The sequence below is a fragment of the Dermacentor silvarum genome, chromosome 7, assembly GCF_013339745.2.
Source record: "Dermacentor silvarum isolate Dsil-2018 chromosome 7, BIME_Dsil_1.4, whole genome shotgun sequence".
Lineage (NCBI taxonomy): Eukaryota > Metazoa > Arthropoda > Arachnida > Ixodida > Ixodidae > Dermacentor > Dermacentor silvarum.
The window spans coordinates 43,038,939-43,055,515 of NC_051160.1; the positions used below are offsets into that span (position 1 = coordinate 43,038,939).

Genomic DNA, 16,577 nt, shown 5'->3' on the forward strand with positions numbered 1-16,577 from the left:
AGGCAAAATCACGTGTTTCGATCGGCAAGCCCCCTCGCCCTTATTTACCTGGCTATTTATACAGCAGGGTTTAATTAAGGTGGCGCACGCGTTTTCGTGACAACGAGTGTTTACGCAGTGACCGAGGGGGTCCGCGCAATCACGTCAGCTCGATGAATGTCCGGTCGAGATTAAAAGGCGCTCACAACGTGGCGTTAACAGCGGAGTGGACGTCGAGACGAGGGCCTGTCGTCAGCAGTTGTTGACCGTGGCCGCGTCGCGCATGAGCCGCTGGAAACCTTTGAGGAAGAGCGGAGCGCGAAATACTGTACGCTGCACAGGTGTCGCGTTCAAGGCTATAATTAGGGCTCCGTGTTCTCGGAGATTATTTTTCTTGAAATTCGGAGGGTGTTTTTCGGAGTTTACTTTCTGGCGGAAATTCGGAGTTTGTCGGAGTTTATTTCTCGTAAATCCCAAGTTCTCCGAAATTCGGAGTTAATTTTTGCATTACTCTCAATACTCTAAATCATAGATGAAATGATATCTGAACACGAAAACTTCAGAACACACGAAGCGTATTTTTGTTGTCTGGAAGGTTTGAACGTACAAACACAGATACACGCAAGCACAAATACTTGAACACAAAACACCTACGTCGGTGCGTGTTACAAGCTTAAAGCTTGTTGTAATAGACGCAATCATAATTTACGAGGTTGCTGTCAGTGATGGGAGCACGCTCCTTTCGATTGGTGATTATCAGCTTTGAAAATGCCCTTTCAACGTTTGCGCTAGAAGACTCAGCGCACAGCGAGAAAGCACTGGACAGTGTGACGTCTCCAAAGCGACAGGGGTTCAACAATGTTACTGATTAATTAGCTCTGGTAGTTCTCAATATCACTCATAAGGTGGCTCATGCCGTCAGTTTCAAGAAACACTAACTCAAAAATCGGCGCATAGGTTTCGAACGCGCTGGGTAACTCATGCTTCAAATTTATATCCTACAATTTGAACACTACCAAAACGATTCGCTGGTGTACTGGAGTGTATCGAAAAGGTTCCTCTCAACTGCCAGCCTCCACTTTTCAGCGACAGGTCCATGAAGGTCTGCGACAGTCCTTGAGCGGTCATACGTCTCCCTCCATGCGTGACAAGCCCTTTGTTAAACGTGCGATGGGTGTGGTGACGTGGTGGGTGTGGAGATTAAGTTTATATCGGCCAAACCGGCCGATGTATCAATGACTGCTTAGAACATGCCCTTTCGATGTAGAAGGGAACAGGGTCATATTGACCGTTAAAATCGGAGTTTATCGGATAAATCCGACTTGTCAAAAATTTTACCGGCGAGTGTTTATCGGATTTTTTCGGATTTATCCGAAAACACGGAGCCCTAGCTATAATGAACTATTTATTTAAAATTTACATTTTAAAGCAAACCTTCCATTGGTTGTTCCGCCACTTTCCCTGGACGGATTTCTGGCCGAGTGAAGTGGGCCGATCCTACAGAGACAGCGTAATCAAAACTGGGCCAATCCAGGAGACATCGTAATCAATGCTGCTTTGATCTCGCAGACCGTAGAATCAAAGTTGGGCCAATCACTGAGATAGTGCAAACAGAGATGGGACAATGCCAAAACAAAGTACATAAATATATGGCGCTAAGATAAAGGTCACCAAGAACAGCCTAGTCCTTGACTATACGCGTGTGTGCAGTTGTTGGCGTTCGGCATTGTAGCTATGGTATCTGCCCAATTATATAGCACAAACTCATTGTAAAAGAGAAAAACGGGCGCAGAGCACGGAGGATAAGAAAGCAGGGAAGCACTGTTCCTGCATTTATTCCCTGTCGTTTTCCGTATTTAGGCTATAATTTGCGAACGCGTACTCCATGTTTCTTTACAGCGGGTCGCATGTACAAGGAATGAATACCTCATATTTTCCCGGCAACAAGCACTTCTTTTACGTCAAACAGCAATTGACGTAATCTCACAACAGATTAGACTAAAAGGCATCGGAATGCATTATTAGGGCTATCTGCTCATTGATAAGCCCGCCCGTGCGCCTGCTAGTCGTGCGGTGTCAATTAGCAACGACCGCGGGTAACGAACCTGTCAGATTTCTGTAGCTGGTAATATTCCGATAATAAAGCTTTCTGAGGCAAAGTCGAGTAGAATTAATACCCGGAAGCTAGTGCGACTTAATCAAATTTTAGTTCTTGCGCGAGCGCTATCATTAGGTACGTGGAACATTGAAGTCTTCGAGCAGAACGAAAGTAATAGGCATCCTTCCCGGGAGTCATTAAAGGCCAAATGAAATAACATTTTCTATCCTGTTAAGAGCCTAGTTTCACATAGTGCAGTTTAGAGCAACCTTTTAGTAAAATTTCAGGCCTGAAATAACAGTGGATGCGCTACGAAAGACTGACAAAAAGACAATTCTGGTATTCTCAATTGGAAAGAAAATCCTTCACAGATGTATACTAATCTGACAGCTAATGCATCAAACTTTGTAGTGATAATTCGTCGCCGACGTCCTGCTCATATGACCGGTTCGGCGACTTCCACGCAGGTTGTGATGTTACACCACGTCATCACCCTCTCACCGCCGCAGCCATACAAACTCATAGCTGATTATTCAATCGGAGCCGATGAAACATTATGCAAGAAAAAAATAATTCCGCATTAAAGTTAAGAACACTGCGCAAAGAAAATTCTGCCTATTTGAGCGAGGCATACGCAAGGCAACCTTCATTTTAGAACGAAAGTTCTACGACGCCATGTCTCACAAGGTCACAAGGTCATCGCGTGGCAATGACCTTGAGCCGCCGAAGCGCAAGTGCGGCAGGTGTGACGTCATGCCACGTGATCCGCTGCGGAGAGGCGTCGCCGCGGCGCTCGCTCGGAGCCTCGCCACTGCGGTACCACGTGACTAGGCGAAGGTTTAACGGCTGCTTCGCCGGCGCTTGGTCGCTCAGTCTCGCCATAGATGGCGCGCCGGCTAGGCCGTCAGTGCGTGCGCTCGGGGGCAATCGAGAGGCTGAATGCAATCATCCTGTAGATATAGCTAGACGGCAGGCTGCGAAATCTCAAGCAAAGGCAAAGTTGGCTGCTGAGACACCGGAGCAAAGGGGGGCCAGGTTAGCGCATTATAGAGAGGCTTACCAAGCGCGGAAGCGTGCATTAATGAAACACCGTGTGCATAGTCTTTCCAAAGCCAAGCCAAACAGATCTTTCGATCGTGATAACTAGGTTTGCAAGAGTTAAACTTCACCCAATACTTTTAGTTCTGGGTAGCTACTTCTCAAGGCGAAAATGTGCAACTCCGGCGCAGGTGACGTTGTTGGCTGTTCTTTATCTGATACGGAGAACGCCGTGGCACGCCGGCTTTCGCCGGCGCACGAAGATGTGTTGGCACTGTTGTACGCCGATGACATTAATTAACAACTTTGCTCTAAATGTCGCTGCTAATTACCACTCGCTGTTCTAACAAATGCATCTGACGTAACCGCGATATCTATTTTTAATGCGTACTTAAGAATTTGTAAACTTCGTGCTTCAATTCTTTTCTACTTACCCATTTTCGGCAATACTTGTAAAAGAGAAGCAGGTGCTAAATAAATTTTCTGCTTCCTACTTCTAATTCGAACATAATCAAACTGCTTTTTTTTCTGTCTGTTATTGCAGCGGATAAAAAAAATTGCAGCCCGCAAGTGTACCAATTATCTGTTTGCACGTAGCCCGAAAGATATACCGTTTCTGTAGATACCTTTTCTCTTGCTCTATAGTAAAGTTTACTCAATACCACAAGAATTGACTGTCAGTGTCGGCGTCATATTGGCGTCGTATCGACGTCATATCGACGTCATATCGACGTCATATTGACGTCATATTGACGTCATAATATCGGCGTCCTATCGGCGAATGACCCGTATTTGCTGCTAATTTCACCAAATCGGTGATCGTGACCCAACTGACTTGGTAATCGGGTTGTACCGCCTGTGCAAGTTATCGTCCACACTGTGGAGAGATGTAGGTATGTCGAGCAAAGCGAGAAGTACTCTATAGACACCCTACGCGCGGCGTAAGTCGTTAGTCATCCTTACTCAACCATTTAAACGACCAGAGGGCGGTCACATTGTGATGGGCGCTATGTGCTTGCATTTTTATCCGGGCTCGTCGTCACCAGGCGGAGGCAGTGCACCGACGTCCTAATTACCTGCGGCGGCGGTCTCAATTAGAGGACTCCGGACAGCTTAGAGTTCATTAGCGGTCGTCCGACGCCGCAGCTATGCGAGAAGAGAATGTCGGTGGTGAGTATACGGCGCCGCTTCCTAGAGCGAAAGTTATTTAGAAATTTTTTTTTTAACAGTGGCGTACACACTGAACCCTTATTCATGCCGACTCGTTCCGTGTTCTGGGTCTGGTCATTTTGTATCGCAGGGCATTTTTGTAGGAAACGAAGTTAAATGTTGCCGCAGAAATCATCTTTAATGATGATTTAAGACAGCGCTAGCTCCTTTGATAGCCGTTGGAAATCCGTTGTGTCGCGGCTTCGGCGCACATTTTTCCATTGCTTTCATAAACGAATCATGCGCTTGAAGACGTATATATACAGGGTGTCCCATCTATCATGCACCAAGATTAAATAATATGCAAACGCCACGCAGCTTGACAGAACCGAGGTAATGTTGTTTGCCGTCACTTGGAGATACTGAGATTATTTGTTTGCATTCCGCTTAATTACATATTCAGTCTTAATTAATTAATCAACTTACCAAATACTGTTGTTAGACGAAAAGTGTCGAGAAGAAAATTGTAGAGCAACATGAAAAACTGCCGATACAGCTTTCTGTTGCTCAATATGGGCTACATAAAAGGGTTTTTGCGAGCGTGAAAGAAGCCCGCGTATACACGCAAAACTGCCGCGCGACTGGCCGCTCGAGGCCCTTTGCGAGCATTCGCGGGCTTTTTTTCACGCTCGGAAAAACACTTTTATTTATGCCCACTAGCTTTCAGGAACGATGTGGGTCACTGAGATGCACATTACGTTCGTCCTAAGCACTTTGTTTTTATTTATTTATTTATTATTAATTAATTACATAATTAATTATTTATTAATTGAATAATTTTCATTCTGCCCTCACCACAATTTTTCGGGTCAAGCAATGCACGCGTAACAGTCCATGCCGCAATTTTTTCTTTGTTTTGTTTTTCACGCTTGGAGTGCAAGGTTTATCACCTTGAGCTGCGAATGCTTCAGCGTTGTAGCGTAAGCAAGCACAGATCGTTCTAGTATAATTGTTTGTCGCAACGTGACGCTAAGCTAGTCTAATAACAGGAGTCACGTGAACCGTCTCCCATAAGTCGTAAATAACCCTATAAACTTAAGTCGCAGATAACCATTCCTTCTAACGACTAATTTAAACTGGTGCCCGCTTCTCCACATAATAGCGTTCGAGTACGTACCTCCAGTTGCACGTTCTGAAGACTGTCCGCACTCCTGATTACTTCTGTTCGCCTGCAAACAAGCAAGAAAACAATATTTGTAATACTGACCCCAACCAATTCTATACTCGCATCAGAGTAACAGCAAACTAAGTTGGTACCAACGCCCGTCACTATTTGTAATTGCAACGCGACCACGTAAATGCATAATGGCGTGATTGTATCCCGGGTTCAAAGAATTAATTAATATGTTAAATATATATTTCATGAAGTTTTTTTGGTAACCACATTCAAATAGATATGGGTGCCTGTTAGACGGCGCCGGCTTCGCTTAATTCATAGACTTGCTCGAAAAATGTTTCAAACAAGGACTGTAGAAAAAAAATTTGCCGTGTATCTGCGTGCTTCGCTGCAAATGTCGTCGAAAGACGATAGTCTTCTGCCGGCCGTACTACATGAGTGCTGGTCTGATCCGCGGCCACCCGTGATGCTGTTCTCGTACCATTTCCGTCCTGGCATGAAGGTTTGTTTGAACAGATTTCATTTTACCGCATTATTTAATCAAACGGCCATTTATGTTTTACCCTGCCTCAGACAGCGCTTCCTTTATGTTGAATCGGCCGCATCTGGCTGGCATTGATAAAATTGAGGAGGCGCTGCGTGAGACATGGACGCCATCTGGCAATACATCGGGAAACATGAGCTTGTGCAGAGGGTTTCCTTCCTCCATGGCAGAGGGCGCTCGTGGGCGCGCAGTCGGGGAACGTCGTTCGTCGGCGCGCATAGCATGGCATTTTCAGCGCAGCTTAAGAAACTAGGGTCTTTAGAGTTACGTATCTATGTATTTTCTATTAAAGGAACACACCTCCTAATACTTACCTAGTGATGTTGCGCCTCAGATATGCGTAATATTTACTTTGCGATCGATAACGTTCACAAGTATGAACAGCCGTACCAGTTTAAGTAGTGTGGGCGGTAAGCAAGTGGTCCAACTTTGGCCGGGTGGCTGAATCGGGTGACAGACAGACAGACAGACAGACAGACAGACCAAATTTTCAGCGTTTAAGTTCCCCAAGAAAGACTATCGTCTTTAAAAATCAGGCAAGTTTGCACTCGGTCGCACAAAGCTTAGGCACAGCGAAGCTTACTGGCTGCTACTGCTAGGTATGAACTTGGTTGCTGCTAGGTCTTAACTTGATTTAACTTAACTACGCATGTAAGAAGGTATTTTCGAGCGATCATTTTCGGAGGTACCTTTTCTTTCGCGACATTTTCCGTGACTAGCATTGGACGAGTGAGCGCCTACGAATGACAGCGCTCCTGGGGGGCTATTCTGTAAGATTCCACCTAGTGGACTGTCCACTTCGGCTGTCACCATTGGCTGCTGCTTCACGAGCAGGAAGGAGACTGGCTGGCACCTTCGCGCACGTGAAGCAGCAGCCAATGGTGACAGCCGAAGTGGACAGTCCATTAGGTGGACTCTTACAGAATACCGCCCTGGCATGCCACAAACGCAGGCAGGCTAACCAAGTTTGGTACAGTGCCAAGAACGATGTCGCTTGCCGACGACGAACGCGTTGGTGTCCAGCCGCTCGATATCAATCGGCCAGCTTCGCTGTGTCTTGAGCTTTGCGCGGCCTAGTGCAAGCTTTCTGTTTTTTTTTTTTTCTGGCTCAGCGCGCCGCCTAGAGAACAGAGGCAGGGCTTGGGAAGGCAGAGAGCAGGCGAGGAGGAGACCGCGTGCGCATTCTACTCCTCCTCCTCCTCCGGGTTGTCATGGCTACCACGGCTACGCACCACAAATTACGGCTGGCTTAAACAGCTTCGCTGTTAAAAAACAAGAAACAACAGCGACCGCATTTCTAAACCTAACTAATGTTTCTGAGCTGTTCCCAAGCATTCGAGTGTCCATGTTGACGTACAAACGAACACCTTCGTTGGTGGAAAGCACAGCGTTCGCAAACACACACAGAAAGGCCACATGAACACGTTAACGAGAGTGAAGGCAAAAAAACACGTATATGTAAAAGTGTTCAAATAAATGAATCACCTCGACAAGTATGACATCGCGATCAGATTTAGAAAAATAACTTCCAATATCTGATTATTAATTAATTGATCTTCATTATTTAATTAATTCATTCATTTTACTATAGGTAGTTTATTAGTCGCAGAGTCAACCATTTCGCATATCTGGGGCCGTATTCGCAAAGCCTCTCGTTCGTAAGTGATCGTTGCCATTATTCGACCGCCTTTGCTAATGACACGTCAGGCAATGGGATTGGATGGCACCTATTTTTACAATTGTGTGCTGGCACAATAACGTTTCGTAATACAGGCCCTAAATTCAACGAAAAAATCGTTGGAAATTAATGCAGGCTGTACATTTCGTCGTATGAAGGCCACTAGAATCGCAAGTCATGCGCAGTGAGAATTGCCCGCGTGCTTACCAAGCCATTGACGACGTACTTAGGAAGAATCCCGAAGAATCGCATCTTGTTTCTTGCGAAAAAGAAAGAGAGTCAATAACAAGCGCATGTTAAAACGTGCCGGGATTGATAATTTAAAGAACGGTTGCTAAAGGTGCCAGCGCGATCCATTTTGGTTCATCTAAGGAATATATCGACATACTCTTTCTTGAAACGTTGCTTAAGGTATAGGAGGATAGCTTGAAGAAAGAAAGCTCTGCTCTAGTAACACACCTTGCTTCGTGGAAACCAGGTATGTTCAAGGCGTTGCGTGGTTTCGAGGGCTTCAAGTGAGGATGTGCTGTTCCAAGGAACAGCAATGCCGTCAGCGCACATTCGGGTGCGTAAAACGCACTGTTCACATTTTAAGATAAGATGTGCAACATTATTTGTTTTTTCGAATGAAAATAAGGGTACCGGTTTGAGATTAGGATAAACGAGTGCAATCCCTGCACTTCAACTTTTCCGCACCAAGTCCTGTATGTTTGTCCAAGGTGAGGGGGTAAAATGCATGAGCGGACTCATCTGGTGCACTTGTTACTGCCTCACCGAACAAATGCTTATTTTGGGTGTTTAAGTCACCCAAAATAAGCAACGCAAATGCTTGGCGTGTGCGCACGAAGCCATGTATGGTTTTATCCCCAAAACCACACTAAACGGCCGCAAAAAAAAAAAAAGAACGAGAAAGAAAATAAAAGAAAAAGAAAAGGCGAAAAAAAAAAAAGAGGGAAGAACTAGCATAGACTCGGAAAGTGGCCGCTATGGCTGGGATTGGAGCTCACGACCTCGGGATCATACACGAAGTGCCATGGCCAGTAGGCAACAGTGGGGGGCTATCAGTGAAAACCTATTTATTGCTTCCTGAATTGGTAGGTACCCAAAAGCGCAACTTACATTTTGACCAGAATCATTCGCGAAGTGTAGAACGCTTATTTGTACAAGATTTAGTTAAATTTCCTTGCTTTTTTCTACAGAAACAGTTTACGAAGCGTGGACTTTTGTAACATATCAGAGGAAATCGAAAACAAGTAATTGCCTTGCTCATAGAGAAGGCACAAATGGTATTTTCAGCGAAGCATAACGTTCCGTCGGGGTAAAGCTGTGAAAAAAAAAAAAAAAAAAAGATGTCTTGAAGTAACACAAACCCGCATGAACCACCGTTCAAAATTCCTTGTTTGAAACTTATCTCGCTGAATGAGGCAATAGATACGGTCGCACGTACCATCTCGCTCGTGAATTATTCCGAAAAAAAAACGAATAATTATACTTTGACGCCTGGCTCTAGTTATACGCAGAACGCTCAAGGTATAGACTTCTCATCATTCGCGGAAAAAAGGTGTTCACAGTCTCGAATACACCGTTTCCAGACACGCAGTGCATTGCCTTTTTGTTTTGTTTTCACGAGACGAAACAACAACCGTAATCCGGGTAAAATCTCCAACACGCCTCGTTCATCGCTGTAATCTAAAAAAACAAAAAATGAACAAGCACACATTTTATCTGCTCAGCTTCCGATAGCGGACAAAGCTCTGTTGACCCGGAAGTTGGTGCACGATCTCTGTATGTTTGTTTCATTTATCTGTCCTTGCAATCAATCCCGACATTTTCCCCTTCTCTATTATGGTTATGTCCCCATTGCTCCCCAGTATATTCCCACAACAAACAGCCAGCCGGCGCAGGGACCGCAAACATCGCAAACATCAACACAATGCGCCGTGGCAACTAGCAGCGCCAGCGGACCGCCTTTTGTCGAATCGTCGCGGTCATTATTTCGCCGGACCGGCGATCGTTGCCAACTCTGGGACAACAACGGTTTATTATTTCACTCCGGAGCTCTTTCAAAGTTGTATAGGAACACACGCTGCAGGCACCGTTTATTTTACTTTTTCTTCGTCGCTCGTTTCTTTTCTGCTTGTTTTCGGTACACAGAGATAACACAACACACCACTGGCCCGGAAGAATGCACGTCACCCATTCTCTAAGTCTCTCGTATTCCCTGCTTCGTGAGTTTTTTTTTTTTTTTTTTTTTTTTTTTTTTTTTTTTTAAGGGATCTGGGGCTGCGTTTATTTCTTTCCTTGCCTTGCTTATCACGTTTTCGTCGATCTTACTTTCAATTACGTTTTCTTTCTTTTCTTCATCGAGACCTTCCATTGCTCCTTGCTTTTGATTTTTCGCCTTTCCCTGCATACGCTCATTCCTATTCTTGTTTTTTTTTTGTCGGATTTCATGATTGCCTCTGCTTCATCTCTTCACTCCCAACTCTGCGATATTCCCGACTCTTTCTATTCCCCTTATCCCTTCCCCAAGCTTAGGGTAGCCAACGGGACTCCTAACGGGACGCCTGCCTTCCTTTTATCTCTCTCTCACCTGCCAACTATTAGTTTCTGTTTCGTTATGGTCACTGCTTCTCTCTTTCTTCACTGTTGTAATAATCGTCTCATGGATGGATGGATGGACGGATGGATGGATGGATGGATGGATGCATGCATGCATGCATGTATGTATGCTTCGGGCTGCTGTAGGCTCATCGGGCTGCTGCGCTGAGGGAACAGTGTTCGAAACCAACCATCGGACAAACACGGGTCACTGAGTATGCAGGGAATTGTCTACATATTTGCTGCTCTTCAACGAACCTCCTGCACGCCGACATGGGTCACTCTAGATGCGGGACTGTGGAGGTACCGCTGTTCAGTGAAACTCTTCGACTCCGACGTGCAGCGCTGGGTACGTGACACACTATTTGATGCCTTCTTGGGTCACGTGGGTATGCGACAGTAGGCGTGTGTGTCTTCAATGAACGTCTTTCACGCCAACGCTTTCACGCCAACGCTTTCACGCCAACGCTTTCACGCCAACGCTTTCACGCCAACTCTTTCACGCCAACGCCAATGCTGAGGGAGATATAGAGAGACAACCAAGTACAAGTGGTATGGGAAGGTAGAAAAGGAAATGAAATGGTGGGAATTCACCAGGGATTGAAGGAAGGATGCCCTCTGTCACCTTTGTTGTTCACGCTTTACGTCAAGGGTATAGAAAGACGACTGGAAAACAGCGAATTAGGTTTTCATTTATCCTACATGCGTAATGGACAAATGATGCAACAGAAGGTCCCTGGACTGATGTACGCAGACGACATTGTGCTACTAGCGGACAATAAAAAAGATTTACAGATACTTGCGAATATCGGTGGGAATGCAGCGACAAATCTAGGCCTTAAGCTTAGCACAGAGAAATCAGGAATTATGATCTTTAATGAAGAGACGAGTAGCTTCGTGGTGTCAATTCAACAGCAAGTAATACCCATAGTGAAGCAATATAAGTACCTCGGCGTACACATACGCGAAGGAAATAATTACTCAAGCAACCGCCAAGATAATCTGAAAATAAAGGGTAAGCGGAATGCAACAATATTGAAACACAAAGCACTGTGGGGCCACGATAAGTATGAGGTGGTACGTGGAATCTGGAGAGGAGTAATGGTGCCAGCGCTAACATTCGCAAATGCCATTATATGCTTAAAAACGGATATATTGGCGGGTTTGGAAGTTAACCAAAGATCACTAGGCCGGTTGGCTTTGGGAGCTCACGGTAATACCACAAATGAGGCAGTGCAGGGTGACATGGGTTGGGCCTCTTTTGAAGTCAGAGAAGCATAGAGCAAAATTAGATTCGAAGAAAGGCTCAGGAACATGGATGAAAATAAATGGGCGGCTAAAGTGCACAAGTATCTCTACATGAAAAGCGTGGACACAGAATGGAAGAAGAGATCAAGGAAGTTGGCAACCAAGTACAGGATAATCGAAACTGTAAATAGACAACTAGGAGTCATCAGAAAGAAAGTGAGAGAAATAGAGACCATGAATTGGATGCAAAGAATGGAAACAAAAAGGTAAATGGAAATTTACAAGAATGAGAAGAAAGAAATTAGAAGGGAAAATCTGTACGATAACACAAAGGGCAGTGCCTTGCTATTTGAGGCTCGAGCCGGTTGCCTAAGGACCAAAACATACCGGAGCAAATATTCGGAACTAAATGAGGCATGTGTATGCTGCAGTAAAGATCCAGAGACCACTCAGCACATCCTAATGGAATGCGACGGGATCCACCCAGCGAGAACCGTAGGTAACGTGCAACTCCCTGAAGCGCTTGGGTTTAAAGTGGAAGGAAACATCAACAGATCAGCCGTAGAGATAAGCAAGATACGATTAGAGTACTGGTGGAAAAAACCAGGGAAAAGATGGATACGATCTGATCTCTTAAAATCATAGGTAGCGGTACAAGGTAAATTTTTGAAAAAGAAAAATAATGAGAGGTATACAAAAATGGTAGATAAAGAACATGTATAGTATACCTGATTAAATCAAGCAGGCTAGGTGACTATATGTCGCCGCCCCGTTTCAAAGGGGATGCCAATAAATCATCATCATCATCGAAGCGCGAATGAGGAGTCTTGCTACCGTACAGGCCTCATACACAACTCGTTCCGACGTTGCCAATACGTTGCGTCGCTATATTGATTGAATGCTAGACGGATTACTGTCGACAGTCTTCGTGAGAGGGGTTTTGTCGAATTTTTTTCTACCTTACGTTCCCTTTCTTCTCTTTAGTCTCTCGTTGGCTATCTACTTCCGTCTCGTTTGTACGTCGCCTTCTTATATTCTTTTTACGTACCCCCTTTTCCCTATTTTGGTCCCCCAGGGCTGACTCCAGCTCCCCTTGTTAGTTTCGTGCGGCGCTTTCCTTTGTCTGCCTGACTTCTTTTCCTTCTTTTTTTCGGATTCGATTACGCGCCTTCACTGTCTCTGTATGTTTCCAAACGAAATAATAACTCGTCCTCCTTTTCCCTTTTATTATTTATCCCTTTTTTTATTTGTTCTGTCGATGCTCCATTCGCACTCACTCTTTCTCGCTTCGTTCTTCGCACTCAGCCCTCGCTGACTTCTGGTTCCTTTATCCCCCGCTTCCTCTAGCTCTTTCATGCTCATTCTTGTTATCGCTTCGTTACCTTCCCCGGGTTTTTACCCTTCGTACTCTTTCCCTCTTTAAATGACATTTTTTACTCGTTTTCCTGATTTCTGCATCATTTTACCATTGCCTCCAGTTCGGTCGTCTGTTTCTGGTTTCTCCGTCCTCTGTAGTTCCTTTCACTCTCTTCCCTCTTTGACCCTCTCAACTCTTTTCCCAGTTCGCGTTTCCTTCTTTTCCTATTTCCTCCAGTTCTCTCATCTCTTCGCCATTTGTCTCCCGCTTTCCTCCCTCCATACCAGTTCCCACTGTTGCCCCTCGTTTTTCTTTCTCCCTAAGCGTCCCCTTTTTACTCCTTCGTGCGGCTTCTGATTCCTTCTGTCCGCAGGCCCTTCCTCCCTGATTCCCTGCACGTGTCGAGACCCGACACGACGTCCACCGTCATCGCGGGCGTCATAGTCATCAGGCTCGGTGCTCTCCCTTCCCCCTCCACCCCTGCATGGTGCGAACGTGCACTTTCCCCCTTTCCCTTTCGCGTCGCCATCTCCAGGCGCATCGATCGCCCGCTGGCTCGCTGGCTTGCCGACCGTGCGTGCTGACCGGAAGGCCGGCTTGGCCCTTCGAAGAAGACACCACGCGAGGCGCGCGCGCGCGCGCTAACCCGAGTGCACGACCGACGACTACGCCCGCATGAATGGCCCGGGCTCTGCATAGCCATGCCCACACTCTCTCTCCACTTTCTTCGCCCTCCGCCTCTCGTCGCTCTCTCTCATTTTCCTTCTCCCTTGCCACCTCCGATTGAATCTCGTGCGTCCCGCAGTCTTCCTCCATGGCACCATGGGTCACTGCGTGTGCGTTGGGGTTTTTGTCTTCCTTTTTTTTTTCGTTTTCGCTGGCGCTAGCAAGTTGGTTCCATTACACGCCCTTCTCGTGGAAGACCGTCCGCAGTAAGGAAAAAGAAAATGCCGCGCTGGTTTTCAGGATAGGACCAGTGCACTGGTGAGAGCGGGTTATTAAGGTATGCCAGCCTAGTTCAGTAAGCACTAGGAAATCGCAGGCTCCTCACTTATGCGTAAAAAATATAATAGGGTTAGCCTTCTAGGACTGCGTTGTCGCTGAATGTTTCATACTCGACAAGTGCATAGTATGTACAGGAAAGTGGCCTTCAAAAATTAGGGACTTTACCAAGAAATAGTAGAGAACAACAAAAGTACCCGTAATCTTACAAGAGAACGTCCTTTTTTCAATTTTTTGTACAGTCTGTGACAAGGAAAAGTCCTTGTGGGAATGAGGACATCGATCCGATGCAACTGATCGCCTGGTTAACCCACATTTCTCATACACAGCGGCAATGAATAGTTTAATGTTAGCCACAAAAACAGTTTAATGTTAGCCCCGGACACCAACAGCCGTAACCGTTGGACAAATAAAGTTTATTCCTATCCTATGCAAAAACAGCAGTAGACCACCCGTAGCAGACACGGCAGCAAAGTCTGGGATAGATCGCATATAAAACTTAGCTTTCATGTACAATTATTTGCACGGGCATTTGCACTATGGTATGCTCGGACTCGTCGTAAGCGTAACCGCTCAAGTAGCCAACGTTCCCTCGACAAATCGCATCGTCATACGTTATCGCATCGTCATCAAAATTACAACACACCTTGGCTAACCCCCAGCCCATTTTATACAGGCCAACAGTGCCAAACAACTTTACTACATTAGTAACGCCGGGTGCCAAAAGCCACGATATATGTTTTCATCACTTTTCATCGCGGTCATTGAGATTGATGCACGTGCTTTACTATCTCTTTCTCTCTCTCTCTCATATTATGCCAAATTCTGAAAGAATAGCAATGAAGACATCATAAAGAAAAGTGAGGGCAGAATAGCCGGGGTTTCTGCTTGAATAAACCGGGGTTCGTATTCATTCATTCATTCATTCATTCATTCATTCATTCATTCATTCATTCATTCACACACACACACACTCACACGCACACGCACACGCACACACACACACACACACACACACACACACACACACACACACACACACACACACACACACACACGCGCGCGCGCGCGCACGCACAAAAAATGTCTAACGCTATAACTGTTCGTAGGCGCCGGCATCCGTTTAATGTCGTACGTATTAGCGCAGGTATTTCGTATGAAAGGCTGCGTGACTTATCTGCAGTTCTTTCGTCCTTGTTCTCTAGCTTGTGTTTGCAGCGCATGCGTTAACTTCTTTAGCCCCTTAAAGTGCACTATGAAGCATACCTTGTGTTGTTTGAGTCGGGGTATATGTATGCATTGGAATCAGCTAGCGTAAGACAGGGGTAATTGGAGATCCCAAGGGAGAGGCCTTCGTCCTGCAGTGGACATGAATATATGGGCTGCTGCTGAGGGCTATGAAAACACAGGAAACCAGGTCCTGTTCCAAAACGAAACGCAAACGACTTTCCATTTACCCATTGACACCAAAAATTTGCAACTAACACACGTTGCACAATTGCAACTAGAGCGCCAGCAGAGGGAGAGCCGCACACTCTCTTTAGCAGTGGAGATCACTGTACGTCAGGTATCTGCACAATTGTGCAGAAACCATCGACGTTGACTGTTAATGCAAGGGAATAGCAGAACGCGCCTATAAAACGCATTCACTTTATCCAGGAATGATGCGTTTCAAGGCTTGTATTTGTTGCGAGGATATTTAGGCGTAGCGCTCGGTTGTTCCGTTGCGTAATTCCGAGCAGAATAAAGCCGTTAACCGCCAGCCAAACCTCGCAGCGGTTATAGATAAAAGCCGATTTGTCGTACGCACGTTGTCTTCAACTGCGCGCGCACCAGCGTGGAATCTGGAGACTGTTATCTTCCTCTCCCGCAGCCGCCATGGGGGTGAGGGTGGTGAGAGAAGGGGAGGGCTGTCCTTTTTCAGCGCCGTATAGCGCGGTGTGTAAACCCTACAGACGTCCCAAATCTCTCGCCCCACAGCACATGCGTCTCAAAGAGCTATAATAGTTGGCGTTCGGAGAAGGCAACTTGATTGCGGTAGAACGCTAGGGCACGCGCCTTCTGTCTAGGCGCCATAGTATCGGCGGTGAAGGACCGATCCCCCACCAACCACAGTGTGAAATAATTTACACCATTATTCACTTTTAACGCTGTGAATTATTTTACAGCGCACCGACCACAACAGAAACGGGCGAAAAATCGAAAAAAGAAGCCTATTCTGTTTGAAAAAGCTCTGTAACGCAGACCGCTTTCGCGCGAGCAGCAATGTCAATGTGTGCAATGCCTAACTAAGGCACTTGCATAGGGTTTGAAAACACTGCACGGTATTAAAAGGCCGGAGCAAGCCGTCCAAAATCAGGAGCACGAAAAAGAGCTAAAACCCTGATCGTAATAACGAGCGAGAAAAAAAAAAAGGGGGGGGGGGGGGGCAAGGGACTAGAAACTCCGCCCCCCCCCCGCCCTTCCTCAAATGGGGCAATTTGAAATTAAAATTGCGAGCTACTGCGCGTGCGTCCGCGAAAGTTTCGGAGCATAATCCTCGGCTACGGCCATCTTTGTGAGTGCATGTGTTAGCCAAGCATTCTCGGCCACAGTTGACCTACTTCTTTTCCTGGTAATGGAAAAAGTTTAGAGAAAGGCAAGGAACATCCTAATGTTGGGGGAAGGAAAGGAAGTCAGGGAAAAAGAAAGGGGATAAAAAGATAA

The 16,577-nt window shown here is 45.9% G+C and overlaps 1 protein-coding gene across 1 annotated transcript in view; it reads right to left on the reverse strand.

The window, feature by feature from the left end:
* LOC119457955 (sodium/calcium exchanger 3-like) overlaps window positions 1–16,577 on the reverse strand; it is a 301,682-nt gene that overhangs the window by 179,166 nt on the left and 105,939 nt on the right. Inside the window, 1 exon segment of the mRNA XM_037719738.2 lies at window positions 5,442–5,493. The gene's annotated coding sequence lies outside the window, so the exon portion shown is untranslated.